Raw genomic sequence first — 27,126 nt, 5'->3', positions numbered from 1 at the left:
GGATGGGAGCTTGTAAGGATTTTGTCTAACCTCTCTTTTCTGGAACATTAAGCGTTCGGTGAGAAAGGAAAAATGTACAAAGAAAATTGGTGATGTAGGTTCTCATTGGATAGCCCAAAGCCCTTAAAAGTCTCTGGCAAGGCAAAAATACTGTGAAAGCAGTTACCGATTTGATGAGAAGTTCAGGATTTCACCTTACAGAACCGACTGAGGTTTGCTGTCTGAGAGCAGCATTAGCATTAGGTCTCTCTGTGTAGTATTTGGCTAAGGAATAACCAAAGCCATTCTCTTGAGGAGTTGTACCTGAAATTGAACTAGCACCAGATCATGAGGCTGAGCTCTGGCCCGGGGTTAGGGGATAGTGCATTGTGCTGCCAGGCCGGATGTGGGAGTCTTGACTCCTAAGTCCATGTCTCAGTCTGTCGGCCAGCAGGGACTAGGAGCCGTTAGGTGTGTCACTTAACTTCTCTGTGCTCGGGGTTCCCCATCTGTACAAAGGGGATAATAAGAGTTCCCCACCCAACAGAAAAGCGCGCTGAGCCTTGGTTGGGAGCTGCTAAGAAGCGATTAGAGTTATTCCTATAAAACCACGAAGGTGGCATCTCAACTGTGAAACACGCCTGCAAGCAAACTGCTTTGGGGACTTAGAATTGCTGCTGCCAGCATGACATGAAGTGTCATACAGTTCTCTGATGCCACCCTCCCTAACACAGGGATTGCCCCGCATCTCACCCCTGCCCCACTTACTGCCACCCCCGCCCCTGAACCCCCTTCCTTCCAGCACTGCAGCTGCCTCTTACCACCTCATCCCTAGCTCTTCCCAGACGTCAGGTTTGATCTAACTCTAGAGAACCTACCCCTTTGGCTTGCTGGCCCTTCTCTGTCACCAGTTCTGAAACAATATTTAGATTCAGCGTTCATGGCCTAAGAAAGGCAGCGTAATTTGGGGACTTTGAACAATGTGGGTTTGTTCCATTGTGTCGTCTATAACCATTGCCTCAAGTTTCTCTTCCGCTGCTACTTCCACACTCTGCACGCCAGTAAAACTGCCCGTTTACCAAGCTGTCCCATGACATCTTCCTGGCCAGATCTCAGGGCTTCTCTCCCATCCACATCCTCCTGGATGTGCCTGCTGTTGGTGACCCAGTCAATCATACCTTTCCTCTTAACATTTTTTCCACTCTGAGTTTCACAATACTGTCCTCTCCTGAGTCTCTGCTTCTCTCCTTGGGAGTCCTCCTCCTCTTCCACCTCTTTTCTTCCACTCTTTTACTCTTTCTCCTTCCATTTGGGAGTTTGTGTCTCTCTCGTCCTCTAGAATGCAGCTCTCCGGGGAAGGGTCTGTACTTCTTTTATAGTTGGAAAGCGATGTATGCATTGTAAGCACTAGCGGAAAAGACGACTTTTAGAGTGAATCTAGGGAAAGAATTTTGGGCCAGAACATCAAGGGACTTATGTAGATTTATGCCAGCTGAAGTCACTACATCTATACTAATGTACACCAGCTAAGTATCAGGCTCTTAAATCCCTTCTACTCCGCTGCTGGCACTAGTTATTAATACTAGTGCACAATGGAGCAGCAGGAACCAGAGGGAGATGCTGCATTTGAATCCACCCTGTCTTTGTGCATTTGATTATGAAGAGGAGAGAGGCTGCAGATCCAGTAGGAGCCGGGAAATAATTAGACACCAAGGTTTCACATGTTTATACGCAAGCATTGACAAATGAATCATCGCTTAAGAGCTGTCGACTCTTTCCGAACCTAATTTATCTTGCCACTGTGTCTCGTTGGTTTTTATTTCTTGTTCTTCTTGTTAATGAGAGGCCTGTGGAACTCTGGATGTCCGATCAGTATTTTGGTAGATTTGGTTTGAGAAGCTTTTCTGATTGCCATGGTAACTACTTCCACTGTTGCAGAAGGATAATTTTCCAGACAAGAGATTTGTGGGCTCGCTGTGCCAGGAGGAATGACAGCCTGGCTTGAGATAATGCTAAAATATTAACAGCTTTGGTGCCCCATGGATGCCCTCACTTTATTTCTAGGTAATGGCACCCACCTGGCCTAATCTACTGAATGCTCACTTGTGACACTGAATCTTCCCAAGGTACAGCAGGCACCATGTGCAGCTCTGTGTGTTTTTTTTCCCCCCATCTGTAATCTGTTGCATTGATGGGACTCATTGAAAGAGGAAACGGTCGATGCTGAGTTAGGATCCTTTAGCTGCTGATCATCGTCTTAATTATCCTTGCTTCACACCAGAGATGAGTTGCCTAACTCACGTGAATTAGAGGTGGAAAAGATCTGTTGGTTCACCCCCTGCAGATCTAGTCCATCCTCCTGTAGTGCAGTATTGTTCTCGATAGAACAGTATTATAATAAACTGGCTAGTGTGGTGGTGTTCCACTGCCCCCTACTGGGTGGAATCAGAACTGCTCAGGTGTGTGTCACAGGCCTTATACTGCTAAGAGAGATTCATCTTCAGCTTGTGCTTTTGGAGCAGGAGGATATGGGTGTCATCCCCATGGCTGCCCATATTGTTCCAAATGGCCACATGGTGCAGCATAGTGACAAGTAAAGTCCTAGCTTGCCACTGATTTGTTGGAGTATTTTCTAGTGCTTTGTCCAGTTTAGTTTTCAATTTTCCCAGGGATGGAGCTTTCACCTGAGTAGAATATTAGCGGATTCTTGTGGGAACCTCCAAGTCGAAATGAAAAATGCTGAACACCCACTGCAGTGTCTTTCTCTGAGCCTGAATATTCAGTGAATATTTTCTTCCTGGGCCACAGGTGCCAACTTTCTCATTCCTTGGGGTGCTCAACCCCCAGATCTGCTCCAGGCCCCGCCCCTACTCCAGCGTGTCCCTCACGGCCCCACCCTGCCTCTTCCCACCCCCATTCTGCATCTTTCTGCCCCCTCCCCCGAGCACACCCCACCCTCGCTCCATCCCCTCCCTCCAAGCACCTCCTGCCTGCTGCTGAACAGCTGATTGCAGCGGGCAAGAGGCACTGGGAGGGAGGGGAAGGAGCTGATTGGCAGGGCCTGCCAGTGGGCAGGAGGTGTTTGGACGGAGAGGGAGGAGCTGATTGGGGGCTGCTGGTGGGTGCTGAGCACCCACTATTTTTTTCCTGTGGGTGCTCCAGGGCTGGAGCACTCACGGGGTCAGCGTCTAGGTCCTGGGCCATCCCCTTCCTTTCCATTGCTGAAGCATCATTCTGCAGGTCCACATTGGACTGTACATTCTCAATACAAGGCTATCTTGTGCTTTTTAAAGGAACCCAAAGCCTTTTGGTTTACTGTTTTAATACACTGACAAATGAAATGCAGCCACTTCTGGGTGAAACCTAGCAATTTAGAGCAGTCAGTCGAAATGGCAAGTGGAATTTCACCACGAGACTGAGATGAGAACACTCTTCTTTTGGTGAAAAGCGCTATGGGAACCTTAATACTGCTAATGGCCAGGGCTTATGTTTGTTTTACATGTCACCCTGAAGAGAGCACTTCCCCCTAACACCATGCTGAGGCATTGGACTAGTATTGATCTTTGAGAGGAAAGTGTCAGTTAATGAATTGCCACTATCACTTTCTACAGCATCCTGAGTTTCCCTTAGATAGTTGTTCTGTTTTTTGTTCCATGCAAATTCCCATGGTAACTGAGGAGTTTGGTCTTCCATCTAAGCATTAACTACAGCTGTAACCTCAGTGGAACCTGTTTGCTGGTAGAATCTGAGATCTAACAAGACCGTGGTGGGAGTTCCCAGAAGAAAATTTCCATAAAGGCTTTCAAGCACCTGAGTACCTAAATCTTTCCAAATTTGTTGGGCTCATATCAAGTTAGCTCAAGATTTTGTTAAAATGGCAAATTAGGAGTTAAAGATTTAGGGGAATATACATTTCTCCATCCTGCCACTGCATATCTGAGGGTGTGCAGCCCTTCTGCTACAATTCAATTAGACTTGTGCTCTGAGTTACTGACAGGATAAAAGTGAGGCAATCCAGCCTGCTAACCCATGTGTTGCAGAGTTATAATAAATGCAGGGAAGACACCTCTGAACTGGCAGATTGTAACAGTGATAAATGCATCCAAATCCCCATCGGGACAAATGCAGGCATGAAGTCAGAGCATTGGCTTCCAAGCCATGCCACAGTATGTGGAAAAAACAAATTATTCTCCTCCATAACCATGTTTAAGGCAACACATCTGGCAGAAACGCATTAATGTTAATGTCCGACCCCAAACTGGAAAGCATTATTCCTCCTTGTGTTAGAATCACTAGCTTAATGGTCAGCACATATTTGAATGAAAATGATCTCCAGAGCTGAAAGTTCTTGAATGAGTCACCAAAATTTCATGTGCTGCAGAACTCAGACATTTCACTTGTGCGGTGTACAAAGATGTAGTTTATGGGCAGAAGGAGAAGCTTTCATTATGAACTTTTCAGCTATCATGAAATCACTTCTGCCTCAAGGACCCAATACACTTTCAGTGACTAGATTCTTTTCACCCTCTTTTCTTTAGACTGAGACCAACGCCGCCACACATTTCAGATCTGGGTTTCAAAATCTGCCTGGTGCAAGAGTGTTTTGGGTCAGAAACCGGTGGATTTTTAAGGCTAGAAGGGACCACAATGATCAGCTGGTCTAACTTTCTGTATAACGTGACCCATTGAATTTCACTCACTTTTTGACCCACTTGTGGCTTAACCCATAATAAAGATATTGGCCATTTGCAAAGTTTACATCCATGTCTGGATTTCAAACACCCCAGAGTTCAGGTGTGTTCAGATTTGGGATTTTGGCTAAGACCCTTCAAGTTTTTATTCTCCTTTGAGATTGTTATGGATGCGTATAGGATTCTCTCATTATCCTCGAATTGACTTGAAAGACCATAATGGCTTCATCGATCGGTACATTCCTAACTCATAATCATGGGAATGAGCCATCCATAATAACCCTTCATTGCTACAACGAGGAGTCCGGTGGCACCTTGAAGACTAACAGATTTATTTGGGCATAAGCTTTCATGGGTAAAAACCCCACTTCTTCAGATGCACCGATTAACCACAGCGAAGTAGATGGGTTCCCGTCCAAGTTACAGTAGAGCTTGGTCTCTAGCCTCCTTCCCTTCCCCCTTCCCGCCGCCCCCTACCGCCCCCTCCGCCAAGTCAGCTAGGCTTGGCTTAAAGCACCTCCAAAAGGGGTAGATGGATGGTAGGTTGGCTTATGGCTGAAACCCAGGTAAAAACCTCAGTTAAATGTGCACTGTATACATACCCTATACTAGTGCTGCTATGGGTCAAGGGCCAGATCCTCAGCTGGTACAAATCTACGTAGCCCCACTGAAGCCAAAGTAGCCAAATCTGGCTCAAAATCTTCAACAGTATCCACCAAAGGACACCAAAATCCAGATTTTGATACCCTTACTCAAATTGATTAGCACCATGGAAGCGACTGCTCATGGAGTAAGGTGCTAATCAGCATGAGTAATGATATCAGAAATTGTCCCTAATGGTCAGTAGCCATTGACCTTATGAGAAGTCACCGTTAAAAGGTTACACAAAGAAATTTAAGAGTAATTTTTGCATTTTTAAATTTAAAGTCTACACCGCATTAGCAAAGCAGCAGTCCCAAAGCTTAGGAAATTTGATGCTAAACTTTCTCCATGTATTGGTGTGCCCTTGTCCATTGAGACTGCCGACTCTCTTCCATCTTGCAGATGTATTTCTGTGTTGATTTCTATACACAGAAAACCATTGCACTGGATTGATCTAATTAAAGCATCTCTGAACAAAGGAGGTGTGAGGTATTGGGCAAGAAAAATAGTCCTGGAAACCAAAATCATAGCTAATTATAGACGGACACATCTCAAAGTTAATTCTTTCCCCCCCATTTTTAATTGGTTTCCAAATATCCAAGCCTGCACCAACACCTCCAGCCTCTGTTCTTATTCCTAAAACAGCACATGAGTGCTCCAGAAAAAAGTTACGTTGGATGGTGTAAGTTTTACACAGGGAAATAGCATTAACTGACCATTTAAAAAACCACCAAAGAATTTTCAGAATCAAGTTCTACTTCCCCTGGAAAACCAGGCTGTGGGTTTTCAGCGGAACTCATTAAATCCTGGAAAACAAATGTTTGACTATTTTGTGAATACCAGGCATTCGGTTCAATTTGACCTTATTTGAGCCCTTTAGCATTCACAGATCGGTGAAGCTTCTAAACTAGTCTGCCTGCTTCCCCCTAGAGCTCATATTCAGAACTTAATATGTGCATTTGACCTACCGATGGCATGGGCGACCCGTTTTTAAGCTTGAATCTCAAATACTAACACTGGACGCTGCAGGAGTACGCCGAAGAACAGCCATGTTCATTGAGTATTTTCATAGATTAGTAAATAACGAGCCTGGTTTATGAATGCCTCGTAAAGCCCAAACTCATTACATTTTGGATTACTACCCACCCAGCCCTGCTTTCCAGACTGTGAAGTTTTTCCCTGATTCCAAGAAGGCAGATTGTAAAAGCTAGTCCCGGCAGGCAATGGCTTTCGGTATGTGTTTGCACAGTGCAAACAAAGCTCTCGGCTGAGCCCTGTAGGTACTATAATTAATAATAATGCTAATACACTCAATAGTATTTTCTCCCAGACTGTTTCAGTGCTGCTCTGAAATATCACAGTTTAGGAATAATACTACTGTATCCACTAGCATCCAACACGTTTGTTACTGACCTCAAAGACCTGTCCAAAGCATTCTGGGTAGTGGGAATATTTCTGATGGAATGATCAAAAGTTAATTTAAAAAAAGAACATGAATAACTAAAATAGCTGTTGTTTTTAGAAATAAAATCACAGCCCTTTTATATACATCGGGGATAGGATTTAGCACGAACTGTATGTGCTGCAAATCATGCAGTGCTTATGCATGATGCAATTGTTTTGTTTCTATTTAAAGATCAGCCTTAGAATTGGGAGAGTTTTGCCAGGGCTTCTGATGGCAAATATTTGTGGGCAGATCCTCTGCTGGTATAAATTGGCCTAGTTCCATTGGAACAACTTATTAAGGGTCATGGTGGATTTTTCATCACTGGCAATTTTTAAATCTAGATGGGAGGTTTTTCGAAAAGCTCTGCTCTAGGAATTATTTGGGGGCAGTTCTAGGGCCTGTGTTCTACAGGAGGTCAGACTAGGTGATCACAATGGTCCCTTCTGACTTTGGAAATTATGAAGTCAATGGAACAATGACAATTTACACCAGCTGAAGTTCTGTCCTTGGCTTCTGAGGGTTATTTTGAGATCCTTAGAAATGTAGTGATCTCTGAGTAGAAATCTGTAGCACAGGGGTCGGCAACCTTTCAGAAGTGCTGTGCCGAGCCTTCATTTATTCACTCTAATTTAAGGTTTCGCGTGCCAGTCATACATTTTAACGTTTTTAGAAGGTCTCTTTCCATAAGTATATAATATATAACTAAACTATCGTTGTATGTAAAGTAAATAAGGTTTTTAAAATGTTTAGGAAGCTTCATTTAAAATTAAATTAAAATGCAGAGCCCCCTGGACTGGTGGCCAGGACCCGGGCGGTGTGAGTGCCGCTAAAATCAGCTCGCGTGCCGCCTTCGGCACATGTGCCATAGGTTGCCTACCCCTGCTGTAGCAGGTTTAGCTTGTTTCCCTCCCACAGTGCCTTCTTCATACAGGCAGCCACAGATGCCACCAGCAAAATGGGTGAGCAGATCACGATGCAGTGCTCAGTCCCCAAGAGGCTCCAGTAATCTCAAGCCATTCTACCTCCAGTCTTTCATCTCATATCCGGCTAGAGCCAGCCAATCATAAGTAGCTCTTTGGCTGCTGCTTTGTGCACCCTTTGATACTAGCAGAGGGTGTACATATAGCTGTGAGATACCATGGGTGGATTCAGGCCAAGAAGTTCAAATCTAGATCCCAATTTTTCCCAACATCTGGGGGTATTTGGTTCAGCCCGTCTTTATTAGGGACCACTTGAAGGTGCATTATTAGAATATTTTGATGAAAACTAAAGGCTATTAAACAATTTTATGTATTAACACAACTCTGTAATTCCCAGCTGGCTGCACACTCAATTCTGCAGCACGAAACAGACATCTTACCACGTACTTGGGATGAAATCCTGGTCTCACTGACATCAATGGGAAATTTTGTCGTTGACTTCAATTGGGCCAAGATTTTACCACAGGGTCTTGATTATGACTTTACCATTGGCCCCTGGCTTCATCACCAGTGCAGCAAGAAACAGGCTAATATAAATGCAGTTTACGGTGACATTTCAACTGTATTCCAGTCTAACTGCACCTTTCTCTTCCCGCTCTGTTGGGTTGATACATTTAAACCTGCCAAGACGGAAATGTGGGATGTGACGAAGGCCCAAAATATGGGGCAGGACAAAAAAAAGCCATTCATGCAGGAAACTGTAACTATAACTGAGGGCTTCATTCCTGCAGAGTAAATTATTGTCTCCGTACATAACCTCTGTTCCAGGACTCTCCATTCCTGAGGTAAATGGTTTTGAACAATAAATATGAGGTGGAAGGCAGGTAACTGTGAGATCAAAATGGGTGACATCCCCTGCAATGAGGGACACTAGAATGGTGTCAGATAGCAGAGACATTAAAGCAAAGGAGTCAAGTCTACGTCTGTGCCAAATCCTTTCTCCACAAAGAGTGAAAAGCTCAGGTTCTTTGAATAGCATCTCCTCGCTCCCCGCCCTCCCCTCCAAAAAAGCACAAATTCTCATCAGTGGCAGAAATATGCCCAGACCGCAGCACTGGATCTGATCGGTTCCCACCCAGAAAATTTGGGGAAGATCTCAACTCTCCATCTCATGCCCATCACTGCTCAACATGTAGAGCAGGGGTCAGCAACCTTTCAGAGGTGCTGTGCTGAGTCTTCATTTATTCACTCTAATTTAAGGTTTCGCGTGCCAGTAATACATGTTAACATTTTTAGAAGGTCTCTCTCTAGAAGTCTATAATATATAACTAAGCTATTGTTGTATGTAAAGTAAATAAGGTTTTTAAAATGTTTAAGAAACTTCATTTAAAATTAAATTAAAATGCAGAGTCCCCCGGACCAGTGGCCAGGACCCAGGCAGTGTGAGTGCCACTGAAAATCAGCTCGAGTGCCGCCTTCGGCTCACATGCCATAGGTTGCCTACCCCTAATATAGAGCAAACTTGTCCACTTCTGTGAACTCCAGAGAACTAGACTTTCCACTTAACTATAACTTGCTTGTTGTTCTCCAATTTCAGAGTGAGAGAATCCAAAATCATAATTCTCCCCTCCCCACTTTCCAATCTCATACTTCATTACATCCTCACATCATTACATGAGGCACTTGGGATTCTGCCTGCCTGAATTTAATTTATCAACTTTGAATCTAATGAATGTACACTACTGTACATAGGGAATTTTTTTTTCACCTTGCAAACGTAAGGAAATTGGTGACCCAAGCAGCAGGTATTTCTAAACTATCATAACCCAATGTAATGCTTCAGAAAGTTAAGGAAAGCAATTTTTCAGATCTGCTTTCTGCCATCAATTAATGCAGCAAATACCGGACTTGATTTATTCCAGTGTGTAGAAGCAGAATGAATGATAAAAATCCCCTTGCAGTTTATATGCCAGCAGGTCCTGTAATTCTCTCCTCTGAGCCCTGGAATTACTATCCTGTTTTTAATTACTTATTTTGCTAATCTGCAAAAATTAACATTTTTAATTGCTTTAATCCTTTGCTTCCTCTCTGTTTTCTCTAGAGCTTGGAATGCAAACATGTCACAGATTTCCATAGCAAGACTCCTCTTGCGACCACCTCCTCCAAGTAAGGACATTATTGCTATCATATTAATGAGCTGGCAAAGTGCACCAAGACTAGAAGGATTTTGTCTCCCATATGTTTTCCCTGCCTTATGAAAATTGATGGCTTCAGTGACTGAGCTCCCTTTATGCTGCTATCCAAAGAGCAGCCTTTAGTTAAGGTTTCAATCTTGTTTTCTTTCTGTACTTACCAAAGGGAATTAGTGTTTGCGAAAAGGGGATGGAATTATATCCTCTCTCTATCCACTAAACGGATACCATAGTCAGCTACTCTGCCAATGTGCCTCCACCCTGACCAGGAATGAATTGAGGGGTTGGCTGCCCAGACCTTTTAATCCTTGTTCTTGCGGCTGACTCTGCCGATAACAATCCTTGGGATCCATGGATATACTTAGGAACAGAAATAAGACCAACCCACAAAACCCACCTAACAGCCATCAGCTGGTATCTTTGGGTCAACACCAAAGATATTGTATGTGAATCAATGATCTGCAGGTGGAAAGCGCCCCATCACATTACTCCAAGGCTGAATATAGAGGATAACCGTAGCATTTACTTTACTGCTGGAGTGAATGTGATAATATCGCCTATTTACGAGATGCCGACAGATATTTGGGTTTAAATCCTTCATGTATTATGTATCTTTACCATCTAACCTTTGTAGAACCTTTTTGTGCATTAGACTTTCACTAGGACTTTTCAGACCGCTGCAGGTCCACCAGAGGAAGCTGCGGTGTAGATAAGGCCCAGGTGTGCTCAGGCATTTTTACCACCATGTTGTCTGACCCTGCATAGATCAAGATTAGATGATACAGAGGAAGAAACACCTGAGCCCTGCTTGTACAATAGCCTCCCACAGTGAAATCTGTACCTGCTGGAAATTATGGGCCCAAACAATCCTAGTGCAGACACAGGCTTTGTTACATGGTTGGAAAGAGCTAAAGGCACAGAACCATGACCTAAAACTGAGGAAGGACTAGCCTGGGTAAAATCTTCAAAGGCATCCACGTTCCACCAACTATCACTTAGGAACCTCAGAGTATGTCTATACTGTGTGGGGGAGGGAGTGTGTTCTTAACTTGGGTTAGCTACCTTGGGTTAAAATAGCAGTGAAGACATGGCTATCTCGCTATTAACTCGGGATAGCCGTGCAAGTTCAACCCCCAGGTTTAACTTGGGGTAGCAGCATGAGTTAAAAGTCAAGTTGCCATGTCGTGATTGCTATTTTAACCCAGGTTAGCCATGTCTACACTACAAGCACATACTGCTGTAGTACCCTTGGCTATGTCTACACTACACCATTTTTAGCAACACATCTGTGTGGTTACAGCCATGCTGCGAAAAGTCTTGCTGTGTAGCCGCTGTTTGTCAGCTCTCTTGCTGACAAAAAAACTTCCACTCCCAATGAACGGCGTTTGCGTTGTCGGCAAGAGAGCGCTCCTGCCAACAACACACTGTTCACACTGGTGCTTGTCATCAGCAAAACTTTTGTCTTTCTGGGAGAGAGGGTTTAGCACCTCTAAAAGACAAAAGTTTTGTCATTCAATTGCTAGTGTAGACATAGCCCTAGTGTAGGCACTTCCTACATCGATGGAAAGGTTTTTTTCTGTTGCTGTATGTAGTCCGCTGTCCCGAGCAAGCAACTTACTTGCATCAATGCTGGAGGTTAGGTCATCTTAACTATAGCACTCGGGTGTGACATTTTAAGTGTAATACAGCCCTGAGTTAACACACCATTTTTTCCTGTGTAGACACGCACTTGAAAGTCTCTGGGACTCAAGCTTGGTCTACACTTAAAAGTTACATCTGTCATAGTTATGCTGACAAAACCCACAGTGTACATGCAGCTATGTTGATGGAAGAGGGCTTCTCTAGACATACCTAACATTGTTGAGGGAGGTGGGGTTCCTACACTGACTGAAAAAACCCTTCTGTCGGTGTTGGCTGTGTCTACAATAGGTTGCTATGCCAACATAAGCTCTGTAGCGCAGACATAACTTTAGACTCCTAAACCACTTGGGCACTTTTTGAAAATGTTACCCCCACATCTTAGTAAATTCTTAACAGTTAGAACAACTGGGAATTGAATAGATTTGGGGTTGAGACTACCCTGCCCTTCCCATATTGCTAATTTGAAGGGAGGGGGGTCCTAGCTGGGTGGGAGTGGGGTTTTGTAGGAGAGGAGTCTCTTTATGGAAAAGGTTAAGAGCCCGTGGAATAAACTAACCAGGGAGGTGATCCAGGACCTCTGCTTAGGGATCTGGGGAAGAGCTTAGAGAAAACCTTAGTGGGAATGGTGTGTGGAGTCATCAGATAATAGGGGTCAAGCTGAAAGACCCAGATTGCTTTCCTGTGTCTGTGCTCCGAGTGAATCTGAACAGCCACTTACACTTTCTGTCTGTCCTCAAGTTAATCATGTCTTCTGTCATTTGAGATATCCATCAAACAGAGCTGAAGGATGAAAGATTTTTAAAAGCGATCACTTCACATCTGTGAAATCTAAATGAAGTGTTATCATCGCTGCTCGGAGAGGGGAATTAATTACCAACAGCCAGTGAAATGTGCAATTGCTTAAAAATAAAAAATAAACCCTTTAAAGATAATATAAAGCCCCAAGTAGCTCTGCTGTTTAGCCTGACAAATGAGCAAAAGCTAATTCCTTATTTTTTTCTAACATCCTTATAGCTTTCACTGGAATGCTATTCACTGGGTTAAATAGCACCTCATTGTTATGTTTTACGAACCTTGTCAGTTTGTCTCTAAAGTCATAAACCTATTATATTAGCTGATGGGAGAGAACCTGCTTAATGAATCATCTTCTCACACACACACACACACACACACACACACACACACACACACACACACACACACACACACACACACACACACACACACACACACACACACACACACACTCACACTCACACTCATTCTTTTAACCAGTACCATAATGTGTTATGTGATACCCTCTGAAGGGGAATGTAGACAGTTTATTTCTTTAGCTAACGTAGTCCTCTAGGGCCTGGTCCTGTGATGTGCTGAGCACCCTCCTCTCCCAATGAAATCAAAGGGAGCCTAGGCTTTTTCTAACCTTGCAGGATCTGATCCGTAATGTTCTTTTGCTGCTTAACTTGTGCAGCTATTAACATGGGCATTTTAGCAGCTGGAATTCTTTGGGTCTGAGTATGACCTCACACCCACAATACAACACCATTGACCTTGATTCAGAAAGTGCGTCATTTTAAGCACTTGAGTAATCCCATTGATTTAAAAGGAACCGAAGCACGTGCTTAAGTTCTTTTGTTCAATATGACCGACTTAAACATGTGCTAAAGTGCTTTGTTGAACTGGAGCCTTGCTCCTGGTTTATGCCAGGGAAAATTTTTATTACTGACCTTGGCACAAAAAGTGGGAATGTGCTAATAAAGTTTGCGGATGACACAAAGGTGGGAGGTATTGCTAATACAGAGAAGGACCGGGATATCATACAAGAAGATCTGGATGAACTTGTAAACTGGAGTAATAGTAATAGGATGAAATTTAATAGTGAAAAGTGCAAGGTCATGCATTTAGGTAGTAATAACAAGAATTTTAGTTATAAATTGGGGGCACATCAGTTGGAAGTAACAGAGGAGGAGAAGGACCTTGGAGTATTGGTTGATCACAGGATGACTATGAGCCGCCAATGTGATATGGCCGTGAAAAAAGCTAATGCGTTTTTAGGATGCATCAGGCGAGGTATTTCCAGCAAAGATAAGGAGGTGTTAGTACCATTATACAAGGCACTGGTGAGACCTCATCTGGAATACTGTGTGCAGTTCTGGTCTCCCACGTTTAAGAAAGATGAATTCAAACTGGAACAGGTACAGAGAAGGGCTACTAGGATGATCCGAGGAATGGAAAACCTATCTTATGAAAGGAGACTCAAAGAGCTTGGCTTGTTTAGCCTAACCAAAAGAAGGTTGAGGGGGGATATGATTGCTTTTTATAAATATATCAGAGGGATAAATATTAGGGAGGGAGAGGAATTATTTAAGCTTAGTACCAATGTGGACACAAAAACAAATGGATATAAACTGGACACTAGGAAGTTTAGACTTGAAATTAGACGAAGGTTTCTAACCATTAGAGTAGTGAAATTCTGGAACAGCCTTCCAAGGGGAGTAGTGGGGGCAAAAGACATATCTGGCTTTAAGACTAAGCTTGATAAGTTTATGGAGGGGTTGGTATGATGGGATAGCCTAATTTTGGCAATTAATTTGGCAACTGATCTTTGATTATCAACAGGTAAGTATGCCCAGTGGTCTGTGAGGGGATGTTAGATGGGGTGGGATCTGAGTTACTACAGAGAATTCTTTCCTGGGTGCTGGCTGATTGCCATATTTGGGGTCGGGAAGGAATTTTCCTCCAGGGCAGATTGGCAGAAGCCCTGGAGGTTTTTCGCCTTCCTCTGCAGCATGGGGTATGGGTCACTTGCTGGAGGATTCTCTGCAGCTTGAGGTCTTCAAACCACAATTTGAGGACTTCAATAACTCAGACATAGGTTAGGGGTTTGTTACAGGAGTGGGTGGGTGAGATTCTGTGGCCTGCATTGTGCAGGAGGTCAGACTAGATGATCATAATGGTCCCTTCTGACCTTAAAGTCTATGAGTCGATGAGACCAGAATCAGCCCCTTCCAGTGGTCTGTGCTGCATGTTGTCAATGCACTGTGAGTTATTCATCTGCATTTGTATTTAATTAAAAGTTCCACCTATTTACATGGAATCAATCAATAAACTCTGCCCAAAAATGTCTTTGTAGGTGATTAGCAATGTACTGCAGTCAAATGGCATTGAGTACAAATGACTTTTTGGAGGAGTAATGTATCCAGGCGAAAATGAAAAATATCACTATTTTCACTGATGCCATTGTATAACCACTCACATACTGTACCTAGCGCAGTGCAGTATTTAGACAGTAAGCTCCTCAGTGCAGTGGCTTTAATTGTCTGTGAAATACCCCCAGAATACCCTGGGGTCAGTAGAACAACAACCCTCGGTGTACTTTGTAGGCTTTGATTTTTGTAGACGACGGATACAAGTTTGCAATGATCTGGTCTGATGGCTTCCAAAACTCTGCTTCTCCTCCCATAATACTTCCCACAGATGTGAGTGAATGTAGCCCACTGGTGTGTGTACAGCTCTCCCTCTGTGCCAATCCAAAGAAGATACGAGTGCTAGGGAGCCCTGGCACTCAAGCTCAAGCTACAGCAGTTCCTCCATAGTATCCACTTCAATCTCTGCTGTGTCTGCTAAAATGGTGACCATCCCATGACTTTCTTCTCATCTAGCCTTTCTGGCTCTTTCTCATACTCCTAACCCAACAGTAAGAACAATACTTGGCACTTCTAGAACTCCAGCCGTCCAAGATCCTTACAGTACTTTTCTCTCGGCTGGGAGGTAGGGAAATATTCCTAAAATGGGAAAATCTGAGGCACATAGATGTGAACTGAGTTGTCCAAGGAGACACACTGAGGGATTTTCTACATGAAACAATTTTATGTAAGGTGTGGAATGAACCTGGTGCAGAAGGCTGTGTGGAACCTCTTATTTTGGCTTAACAGGATTTTGCGCCGATATTTAACCTATGGTATGAACTAAAACCCATATAGCTAAACTAGTGCAGACTCCTGTGTGGCCACTTTCATTTTGGATATGTGTCTCTTTTTCAGTTTAGTTTAAGTCTACTAGGAACATGTTCAAGTTAAACTGAAGTAAACCCCTCTTAAACCGAAATAAGCGTGCCCACAAAGGAGTGTGCGCATCAGTTTAACTGTATTAGTCTACAAACCAATTAAGTACATCTTTTGCAGGGAGACAAGACCTGAGTCGCTGGCAGACCTGAAATTAGAATCCAAGGCAGCCTGATTCCAAGTGATATGCATTGATCACAATACCAATCAACCCTTCTATTCTTGCTCCCAATATCTCCCCATCGTATTTCACCACTACCATTGTCCTACAGCCTTTGCCAGCAACCTGGCTTAATATCCCCCACCACTTCTACTTATACTCTCTCACACAATGGTCCAGTGTCCCCACCTGACTTCTCCCCTCAGTTCTTTCCCTTGCCTCCATTTACTTGTCACTCTTCTGGTCCTCTCTCTTGTCCCACCATGTGTCCAGCCTAGATCCTGTGTGTCTCCCAAACATTGTTCCTGTCTTCAGGCCTGGTCTTTCCTGCCCACACATTCACATTGTCCTCCTGAGAGGAGGGTGTTCTGCTGCTGCTCAGGGCCAAGAGGCAGTTGGGCAGTGAATGCCAAACTGCTGCCTCCTTTCTATTGTCTGACTCTTCTCCACACGGCCTGCTCCATGGGGCACAGAGAGGGCAAAAAAGCCGGCAGGGGCAGCAAAAGGAGGAGGTGTCATCTCCTGAGCAAAGATGGAGCCGAGTCTCTCAGTTCTGAAAGCTGGGTGGCCTCTGGATCTGGGAGTTTGATTCAGGCCCATCTCTAATTATAAGTCCTTTGGATTGTGCTAAATATATAATATGTGGAGTAGGAATTGGCAGAATATGGCTGCACTGATAAATTTTTAGCGGGCTCAAGGATAATGGGCATTTTAATAGGAAAATGTAATATTCCAAAGTGTCAGAAGAGCAATACAAGAATCTATGGGCCATTATTAATACACTTCTGTGGTGATTAAAATCACTTTTCCTTCAGACTTGCACCTCCCAACACCCCCAGGGCATATATTAGCAGCCTATTATATGCCCACTCTTATCTTATTGCCTAATTTGAACACTAATTAATAGCACTGTACCGTTTAAAACACAAATAGCGCTGGGTACTATTTCATTGAAACTAGACTTGACTTACTGCAAGCAATAGATCCAAGCTTCATTTTTTAAAAGCATCCGTACGTTTACAGGCCCATTAATCGGAGAGGAATTTATTTTTCTAGTCCCACCTTCCCAGATTCCATAATCCTCCAGGGAGGTTGGAGGCAGAAGGGCTATGATCTGATTTCCAAAAGCATTCAGCCAGTAGTCAATGCTTAAAGTTAGGCACATGCTTAAGCACCTTACTGAATTAGGGCCCAAAGGCCCTGATTTGCCTTTGTAACACTTCTCATCTATCCCAGGTTTTCCTGTTCTTCGGATGCATGTGCATCCCCTCTGGGTAACCTACCACGCACTTGAGGGAGCTGTATAGGTCAGAGAGAGAGCAGAGCTAAGCAGAAGGACTAACCAGGATCAGGGAGCAAGCTCCTGTGTGTGTATTTTCTCTTCTAAGGCCATGTCTACACTCGGAGCATGTCATAGGCCACCTTATCCAATCTGGCTTTGGGTTAGCTGCTGCCTCAGTTTCCCTTCTGTTCCTGGGGCTAATTGCCTGCACGCATGCTGCACCGTATATAAGCTTCTGTCTCGACAATCCATGAAGGACTCACTTCTGCACCCAAAGTCTTTTTCCAGCACAATTGTATTCTCCCGTCATAAAATTTAGGCAAAACATCAAACACAAACAGTTCCTCAGCCCACTCTGGGCTACAGCACCCAGAGCCTTTTTCCCTTTGCCCCTTCTCCTTCAGGGCCAACTGCAGGAGGCAGAGCCCTCTCCCACCTGCAGCTCCCTTCAACTGATATCTCCCAGCCCTTTATAGAAAACACCTGGCCCCTTCCCAGCTGGGTCTGAGAAACTGAGCAGGGCTGGCTGGCCCCAGGCCCTTACAGAGCCCTTCCTCGGGATAGCGATACTGGTATATACTATATCAGCAGAGCACTCCTAGTGTGGATGCAGCTGTACCACTTTGGCCAGTATAGCTTATTCCAGCCCTCTCCCTCCCTCACCCCGAGCGACATGAGTTTCACCAGGGAAAGTACAGCTTTGCTGGTATAATTCTCTCTACACTAGGGGCTTCTGCCAGCACAGCTGCGTCAGTCAGGGTTCAAACCTCTCCTCACTCCTGACCAACCTAGCAGAAATCTGTAGTGAAAACCCGACCTAACCACATCCGGAAAATTTTGGATGCATAAATTCCACTTCCAAGTGTTGTGTGCTTTGGCATTATCATGGAGGCGAGTGGGAGCAGTGAGTTTTCACAGCCTACCAAACACTTGGCAAAGGCGGGGCAGGGGGCCATGCTGTGACTCCAGTTTACCTTACCATATGTGATTGTTTCCCTGTTATCTTGTCCTTCCCTTGTTTGTTTGCTTTTCTCTGCCTGTTATCGCTCATCACTTCTTCAGGGCATAGACGGTTGGTTTTTCAACTACATGTGTGTACGGTGCCTAGCAGATGGGAACTGATTCCTGGAAAGCCAGAAGGACCTCTGTCCCCAGCCATGACCCAATGCATCAGGACTCCTGGACCCACAGTGTGAATCAGTTACCTGCTAACAATCTCATTATCTATCAGAGCCCACATTTATCCAAGCCACCCCTTAGTCAATTATTTTTTAGGACCGTAGCCTCCAAAGATCCCAGCTAAGATCAGGGCCCCATTTTGCTAGGTACTGTACAGACACATAATAAAAGACAGTCTCTGCCCCTAAAGAGCTTGCAATCTGGATTTGAAAAAATGACACAGACTGCAAAGGAAAGCGGAGACAGAGAGAAATGATCTGTCCAAAGTGACACAGCAGGTCAGTGGCAGATGTGGGAACAGAACACAGGTCTCTTGACTCCTGGGAGCAAGTGAATTTCCAGTCTGCTGAACGGTTTGGATGAACAATGTTCCCCTGAAACTTTAACAGTGATTTCAGTTGAGTTATTGGATGTGGAGGAATATTGTGCTCTGTCCTGCTTCTGGCCTTTGCACGAGTTATGTTTTTGAAAAATGCATTTGTTACTGTGTTAACATTCCCTCTCAATTATAATGAGTCAGCATAGGGGCTGGAACTAGGGATGTGGGGGAGTGCTGCAGCACCCCCTGACTTGAAGTAGTTTCCATTATATAGCAGGTTTACAGTTTGGTTCAATGGCTCTCAGCACCCCCACTATACAAATTGTTCCAGCACCCCTGCAAGTCAGGGAAGAAATGCGCGAGGTAAGGAAAGGAGATTTTCTACGCTAGGTAAAGTCACCTCCCTGGAAAAGGGTTAACAAGTAATGCTTAAGTCTAGGGATTCCACAGTGCCCTCTAGTGACAGATAAGAGTATCTGCACAAAATGATTGACGAAGGCTAGGCAAGCATAACATGAGATAAAGGGTTTGCAGAAAAATAAAATGACGGCACAATAGGGACAAATACAGTTCTCCCAACATTAATACTTAAAGAGAATTTGACTTGAAATCAGCTTAGTGAAGACGTGAGTAAGTAAAGCTTTTGGATGCTTTTTCCTGTGGGATCACTTCTCTTTGGCCTTTTGGCTCAGACCCAGTGTGCTATTAGTTTAGTATCTGATATATCCTCTGTCAGGAGACTATATTCTGCTTTTGTAGGGGATTTGACACCATGTACGTCTTGTCTAGTGCTGACCTGATCCTTTCCTGCTGTGATCTGAGGTTTACACTTGTAAGCTGATCTACTGCCTGGAATGGTGGAGGAGCAGAGAATTAATAAATCCAATTCTGTAGAAAGATAAACAGCAATAAGAAAGGGGGAAATAATCTACGGCTTGTTGGTGAATAGAGCCTGTCCCTTGGAACGGTGCAGACAGATGTAGTGTCGGGAGGAATAAAAAGCGGGTGCTAGGGAAAGATTGTCAGTGACATTACTACCTGTCACACATGTGTAAAGTCATCAAACGGCAGGTGGGCGGCAGTGACAGCCCTGGGAAAGACATCTTCATTAGCTTCCTTGGAGCTGCAGTAATATGATGTTGCTGTGTATTCGGGCAGGCAGGCTGTTCTGCTTAAAGCCAAGTGTTCATGGCAAATCACGTATTCTACAATCTTACCCATGTCATTTGTTCTGAGTTTGCTGTTGTCGGACTCTGATTGCTATGAATTGTTTGTGTTGTTGGAAAATGCTCCACAAACCTGTTGGGTGAACATATTTCAGGTTATAAGGCTGTTGGTAAGTTCTTCGCTTTGGCTTATCTCGCGGGGCCCTTTATTCTGCCCGATAGGTAACCACTCATACAAGTCACATGGCACTGGTGCTGCTCCCAGATTTGATGATTGAAACATTTCTCTCCTCCTTTTTATAACTCATAGGGATTTCAAGATGGCCACGACAGCATAATAAGGGTGTCAAATGCCATCAAAGCAAAGTTAGTGTTTTTTATTTCAACAAGTCCTCATGAATTTTCTTGCAGTATTGGCCAGCTCTTGTTCTGCCCTAAAAGCCTCTTTCCAACCATCTCCCGTTAGGTCCTGGTCTACACACAGTTTTGTGCCAGTATAACTCTATTAGGGTGTAATCTTTTTATCAATATAGTTATACTTGTCGTATGCACCAGTATAACTGCATGTATGCTATGAGGGTTACACCACTTTAACTCTACCAGTATAATGGTAGAGTTAAAGCCATGCAACATATGTGCAGGACCACGGAGAGAAATTTGGGGGCCCGGTACATCATTTTGCCAGGGTCTGACCCTCTCCCTTTTCACCCCTATTTCATCCCAGTTACAGATGTTTTCGGGGGCCCCCTAGCTTTGGGCCCTGGTACAATTATGCCCCTTCTCTCCACCCCACCAGCACTGCATACATGTGCAGATGAGACTGGTGGTGTACATGCTCCCTGCTGATCTGCGTGTCTTTTCCTCATGGTTTAGCTGGTTTTAGGGGTCAAAGTTGCGACTGAGCCGCTGGAATAACACTCTTCTTTCTACAGCCTTTAACCTGTGTTAACTGAATCCATATTAGAGAGCACAGGGTGAGCAAATGTCATCCACGGCAGAGCCCCTTTGATTGTCTCTGTCTGGGATGTTGTCAGCTAAGCTTCCACTGCAGCAGGGAGCAAACTGGCGAGCGAAGCTTTGACAGGCATGGAGATCCCATGTCCTGAACTGGAAAGGAACAGTGGGCTTTCCCATGGCTCTAGAGTGAAACAGGAAGAAGATAATGGAGGGAGCATGGTTCATCCTGTCCCTTTTGGAATGAATGACCCAAACTCTCTGTTTTCATACATTTTGGGCATGTAATGAACTTCTTTAGTAGTAGTTCAAACAGGCCCTCATCGGGGCCAAGTCCTTATTAATAAAGGTCAGATCCTTCTTAGGCCCCATCCTTATTGGTGTAAACAGTTCAGATACGTATTGAAGAGGAAATATTCACCTTTTAAGATCTGAACAATGAGAAATAGTGTGGTTCTTCCAATTTCGGTACAGGTGCCAGCGTTGAAAAAGAGCTCACCCTGCAGCACCGGCCTCTGAATTTGGCTTTACTGACATTGCCTGCTTTGATACAAGCAGAGATTAGGGTGACCAGATGTCCCGATTTTATAGGGACAGTCACGATATTTGAGGCTTTGTCTTCTATGGGTGCCTATTACCCCCAACCCCAGTCCCGATTTTTCACACTTGCTCTCTGGTCACCCTAGCAAAGATGGGCCAGAACCACTCCCAAAACACCTCACAGCCCTGCGCTTTGGGGTAGCTCCGTTGTGGAGCCAAACTTTGAGGCACTTGATCACTTCTTGCTCAGTAACATTCCGTATTTCCCATTAAAGCCGGATAGCTACTATCAGACTGGTAGACTAAGGCCCAGATTCTTAAAGGGGTTTAGGTGTCAATTGGCTTTAGAGCAGGGGTTCTCAAACTTCATTGCACCGTGACCCCCTTCTGACAACAAAGTTACTAAATGACCCCGGGAGTGGGCCGGAGCCTGTGCCTGTGCCTCACCACCCTAAGTGGGGCTGGAGCTAGGGCTTCAGCTTCAGCCCTGGGTCCCAGCTTCCCCTGGTGACCCCATTAAAATCAGGTTGCGACCCACCTTGGGGTCCCAGCCCACAGTTTGAGAACCGCTGCTTTAGGAGGAAGGGAAATGGCTTGTGTGGTATATCAGATTATGGTAGTGTATGTTCCCTTTTTGATAAAGCTGGTGATTGCATGCTTACTTGTAGGGTCTCCAGTGCTCTACTCCGCCGTTGTGTTTCATTATATGCTATTAGTATCACTTTCCTGACGTGTAAAGGCTTGAGCTGATCAAAGCATTTCTTCTATTCGTTCATGGCTTACCAAGGGGCGCAGCATACATGTTATGGCTTCAGCCTAACCAACAATGGTCTTTCTTTTTTCCTAAGTGGTTGAACAATTAAAGAGGAGAGAATATTTTTTTTACAAGAACAAGTCCCGTTTCAGTGAGGCAGAAGATCTTTCATCATTCTAAGTTGAATAAAAATTCTACCTGGCTACAGCATTTCAGACTGTGATCTGCTCAGTCCAGATTGAGCAATCTACAGGTGGAGGTTTATATTAAATGTGGAAAATTCACTACAAGAAAATGTCAACCCAGGTTTGGGCATATTGGGGGAAATCTTGCATTCAAGGAAAATACTCAAAGACCAGGAAGTGGATAGTGGGTTTGAGCCAAGTTAGGAAGCCTTTTGGGTATAGGAAATATTTTACTTTGTTTTCAAGTGTGTATACAAAAGAGCAAACTCTGTCCCAGGTGTGGAATGTGAACTTGGGCCACCATTGCTATTTATAGGTCCTAAAAATAGAAATTGCCTTAAACTGCACAGTCACTACAAGGTTGCTGATTTAATTGCTAATCAATGTTCTAAAAGGCTGTTTGGGTTCTCCACTAATTCTTTAAGCACTTTTATTTACATCTCATCATTAGCAATTCTGTGGAAAGGGAATTGGTTCATGACGAGAGTCTTAAAGGTGACTTGTGAAGGGAAATATAAATTGGAGTAGTATGCTTTCAGGGCTTTCTTTTGAGGGCTAATGGTTTGTAGTTATTTAATTTTCCCTCTTTGTTTTTTAGATGAGAAATTTGGGTCTTTTCTATTTATAAAACCTTTAAGAGCTAATGAAACTTTTATATCACAAGGTCCAAGCAATTGAAAGGGAAGCAATCTGTTGTCAGAGTGTCTAAAATTTTTAATTTTTTTAACACCTATTTAACTTCAACTACTAATTGTTTTGGGAGAAGGGAAATGTTTTTTGAAGTTTGAGCTCTCTCAACTGTCAGATGAAGTCTGAAAGCTAAAATATATACATGCTCTGAGAACCTCAAAGTCCTCCAGGAAACCTGGGCAGGCCAGAGTTGACATTCCTGATATTTCTCAGGCCCGCTCTACACAGAGACTTTGTACCAGGATAAGCATGTTGGTTACGGTGTGGGGTTTTTTAGCAATATAGTTATTGGTATAAAACTAGACCAGTAAAGGCCATTTATACTGGTGTGACCACATCCACACTTGTGGGGCTGTGCCATTTTAACCAGACCATTATAAAGCAGTACCAGGCCAAAGATAAAAAGAAAGCTACAAAACAAACAAACAAAGCCTTTCAGACCAATACCAGGGAAAATTTAGCAAAAATTCTTGGATAGACATGGCATCAGAGAAGGAAGGTATTCACCACAGTGTCTTGACCAAATTCAGACTCATGCAATTACATTCTGCCTACTTCTACCTGTAGCTGTAATTGGCATGTGTAGATTTTGTGTGTGTAGTTTGAAAAAAAAATTTTTTTATTTAAAATTTGAAGTGGCATGCTCTCATTCGCCTCCTGCACCAGACTGGCCTCAGCAAAACCCAGAAATACTGACTATGAGCAGGGCCGGCTCTAACTTTTTTGGTCGTCTCAAGCAAAAAAGAAGAGCACAGCCCCGTCATACACCCCACCCTGCGAGCGCCGCTGACCCCCCCAGTGCCGCGCCGCCAAAACCCCCGCCCTCCCAAGCACCACGCCGCCCGAAGCCCCCGAGCACCGCACTGCGCCAAGTCCCCTCCCTCCTCCGAGCGCCACGCCACCCCAAACCCCCACCCCCTCTCCGAGCACCGCCCCAAGCCCCCGCCCCCCTCCGAGTGCCACGCTGCCGAATCAAAAGAAAAACCCCTCCAGCTCTGCCCCAACAAACCAAAAAAAAAAAAAAAACCCGAGCACCACCCCGCCCCAAGGTGCTGCCCCAAGCACGTGCTTGGTCGTCTGGTGCCTGGAGCCGGCCCTGACTATGAGAGGGAAGCTCTTGCAGTATGTCCAGCTCAGGCTAAAGTATTGGTGAATCTCTGTCATGCAGTTTCATTTGAAATCTGAGTTGAAAAAAAATCACATGAGATCAGAGGTTTGAGTGAGCATCTGAACGTTGCGATGCTCATGTGAACTAAACTGAACCAACAAATCTTTATGGCTGTACACATTACCAGAAGGCAGCAGTGGTTCTCATTCCACTGATGTAAGAACAACCCTGATATAAAAGGCAATACGTCTATGGATAAGTCTTTCTATACCGATACAAGTAGATCCCAAATCTAGGAGCTTGTCTATACTTGAAAATTAATTCAAATTAAGGTAGGGTATGAACTGAAAGCACAGCAGCTATTCCTGAGGCACCATTTAATCAAGAAAAAATAAATCAGGTGTTGCATTTTTCACTAGGCTACTATCAAAGAAAACTGTCAACACTGGGAATCCTTCAGATTCATTTTTATCCTAAATTTCACTTTAATTTTCCATTGTTGTTTGCCTTGCTGTTGTCAGCATGTCAGTTCAAGGATATTAGAGTGACAAGGTGGGCGAGGTAATAATTTTTACTGGACCAACTTCTGTTGATGAAAGAGACAAGCTTTCAAGGTACGTTGTGTAACTCCAAAGCTTGTCTCTTACACCAACAGAAGTCAGTCCAATAAAAGATATTACCTCGCCCACCTTTTCTCTCTAATTTTCATCATTGATCTGCATTTCCCATCATCCCAATATTCTGCAAGAATTCAGTTTATGTTAGACTCTTAAGCAAGGAAATAAAATGCCCACTGCGGAAAGGGATCTGGGGGTCATAGTGGATCACAAGCTAAATATGAGTCAACAGTGTAACACTGTTGCAAAAAAAGCTAACATAATTCTGGGGTGTATTATCCAAAGCATTGTAAGCAAGACACGAGAAGTAATTCTTCCCCTCTACTCCACACTGATTAGGCCTCAGCTGGAGTATTGTGTCCAGTTCTGGGCACTACATTTCAGGAAAGATGTGAACAAATTGGAGAAACTCCAGAGAAGAGCAACAAAAGTGATTAAAGGTCCAGAAAACATGACCTATGAGGGAAGATTTAAAACATTGAGTTTGTTTAGTCTGGAGAAGAGAAGACTGAGAGGGGACACGATAACAGTTTTCAAGTACGTAAAAAGTTGTTACAAGGAGGAGGAAGAAGAAATGTTCTTCTTAACCTCTGAGGATAGGACAAGAAGCAATGGGCTTAAATTGCAGCAAGGGCACTTTAGGTTGCTAACTAGAAAAGCTTCCTAACTCTGAGTGGTTAAGCACTGGAATAAATTGCCTAGAGAGGTTGTGCAATCTCCATCATTGGATATTTTTAAGAGCAGGTTAGACAAACACCTGTCAGGAATGGTCTAGATAATACTTAGTCCTGCCTTGAGTGCAGGGGACTGGACTAGATGACCTCTCGAGGTACCTTCCAGTTCTATGATTCTATGAAAATCCTGAATTCCTCATCAGAAGTGAGACAGGTTCTTGGTATATTGGTGGTCAGTATGACCCAATCTGTGGAGCACAACTTATAGGCTTATGCACTGTTTTTGGAACCACAGTGCACAATGGAATCATGAAGATACGTTTTCAACTATTGATGGGCCATAAATTTTCACATAATCCTTGTAAAATGGAAATTGCATTCAGGTTTGTGGTTACAGAGGTAATGTATCTAACCTTTGAGTTGGTGGCCAGACAAAAATCTACACCCATAACAAATCAGGCAGTGGCTATATGTTAGATGTGATTTAAAAAAAAATGTTAAGGAGCTAGGCTGGCAGGCTAATAGCACAGCATGGTAATAACACCTGGAACTAGCACCGCATGCCACCACACAGGCAGATCTAAATTAATCAATGTATCTCAGTCCCTGAGTTCTTGGACTGACGCACATCAGATATGCTAAAGGAGTATATTGTGTGTCAACTCAAATCCCACACCCAGGGGAAGAAAGGGCCTGATGTCTCATCACATTAAACCTCTACACAAATTAGACACACAATTACACACACTTCTCTGACCATTTAGAACCTTATTAACAATACCTAGCTCTTTCATATAGCTCTCGTCAGCCATATCTGTCAAAGCACTTCACAAAGTCTTATTGGCTCTATTTTACAAGTGGGGAAACCAAGGCAGAGAGAGGTTAAATGACTTGCCAATGTCCTTGGCAGAGCAAGATCATCTGACTCTCAGTTCAGTGCACATTGGTTTAAAAATGCACTGTTCTTGTTAGAATAAAAAATTTCACAGAAACACTTCAGTTGGTCTTGAAATCTAAACTGGGGGAATTTGACCCAACTGTCCCTGTAGAAGGGTTCGGCCAGGTTCGTCCCTCTCCAGGGGGCGGGGAACCAGACCGCCTCGCTACAGTCCCTTTTTTAAAAATGCATTAATCGATCTTCATTACTTTGACCTTTTGCTTTAGTATTTTTAATTAAAAGGACATATAGATGTGTTATAAAAATACAGTTTATAGTACAAATGCAATCCATCAGGACTGAACTGTTCTGAAAGAAAAAGTTGCAAAAACAAGTAGATATTTTTTAATGCAGTGTGCACACATGTGGTAAGCTGCCATTCGAAGGATCGGTTAAAACACATATACTGCATGGAATATTTCAGGAAACTTCAAGTTCATTTAATATTCTGGAAATTGCTGAAAATAGATTCAGTACCTGGCCAGCTGATAGTAAATTTGCCATACTTCTTCAAGCCTTTGCTTGGTGCTGTATTTAAAAGAAGTGAGGCCCACAGGGAGGTGGGGAATTCACTGAGATAAGCTCACCTTCTCCATCATCTGGTTTGCCTCCCTCATAGACATCTTCTAACCCTCAGCAGGGACCAGGCACTGAATTTCACAGTCCAGGGATTTGAATCAAGCAGAATATCTCTGCTGAGTGTCCGTGAAATATAGGCCCAGCTTCCAAATGGCCAGAATTCACCAGTCATAAATCTAACAATAAATGAATCATCTACTACATTCTGGCTTATGGCCATGCCAAGGTTTCTGACAATTGTAATTGTAAAGCTCTTTTATAATAGACTGAAAGGTCTGTTTTTTAAAGCAGTTAAGGAAACCTGCCCATATACACGATAGTCAAAGGGGATTTAGTATAAAGCCCTAGTATTCTGTATTTAGAGTAGGGTGGAACGTCTGGGGCTAAAGACACTATCCTCACACCC

The 27,126-nt window shown here is 43.8% G+C and overlaps 1 protein-coding gene across 4 annotated transcripts in view; it reads left to right on the top strand.

The window, feature by feature from the left end:
• PROK2 (prokineticin 2) overlaps nucleotides 1-27,126 on the top strand; it is a 224,388-nt gene that overhangs the window by 92,404 nt on the left and 104,858 nt on the right. Inside the window, exon 5 of one of the 4 annotated variants that reach the window (XR_006580820.1) lies at nucleotides 9,781-9,846. The exons of the other annotated variants lie outside the window; for them this stretch is intronic. The gene's annotated coding sequence lies outside the window, so the exon portion shown is untranslated. Of the gene's footprint in view, nucleotides 1-9,780; nucleotides 9,847-27,126 lie in introns of those variants that run through there. 4 annotated transcript variants of the gene reach the window in all.

Source organism: Mauremys mutica, chromosome 7 (genome assembly GCF_020497125.1).
Source record: "Mauremys mutica isolate MM-2020 ecotype Southern chromosome 7, ASM2049712v1, whole genome shotgun sequence".
Classification (NCBI taxonomy): domain Eukaryota; kingdom Metazoa; phylum Chordata; order Testudines; family Geoemydidae; genus Mauremys; species Mauremys mutica.
Note: the sequence above shows the minus strand (reverse complement) of the source record. Positions and strands in the feature narration are given on the sequence as shown.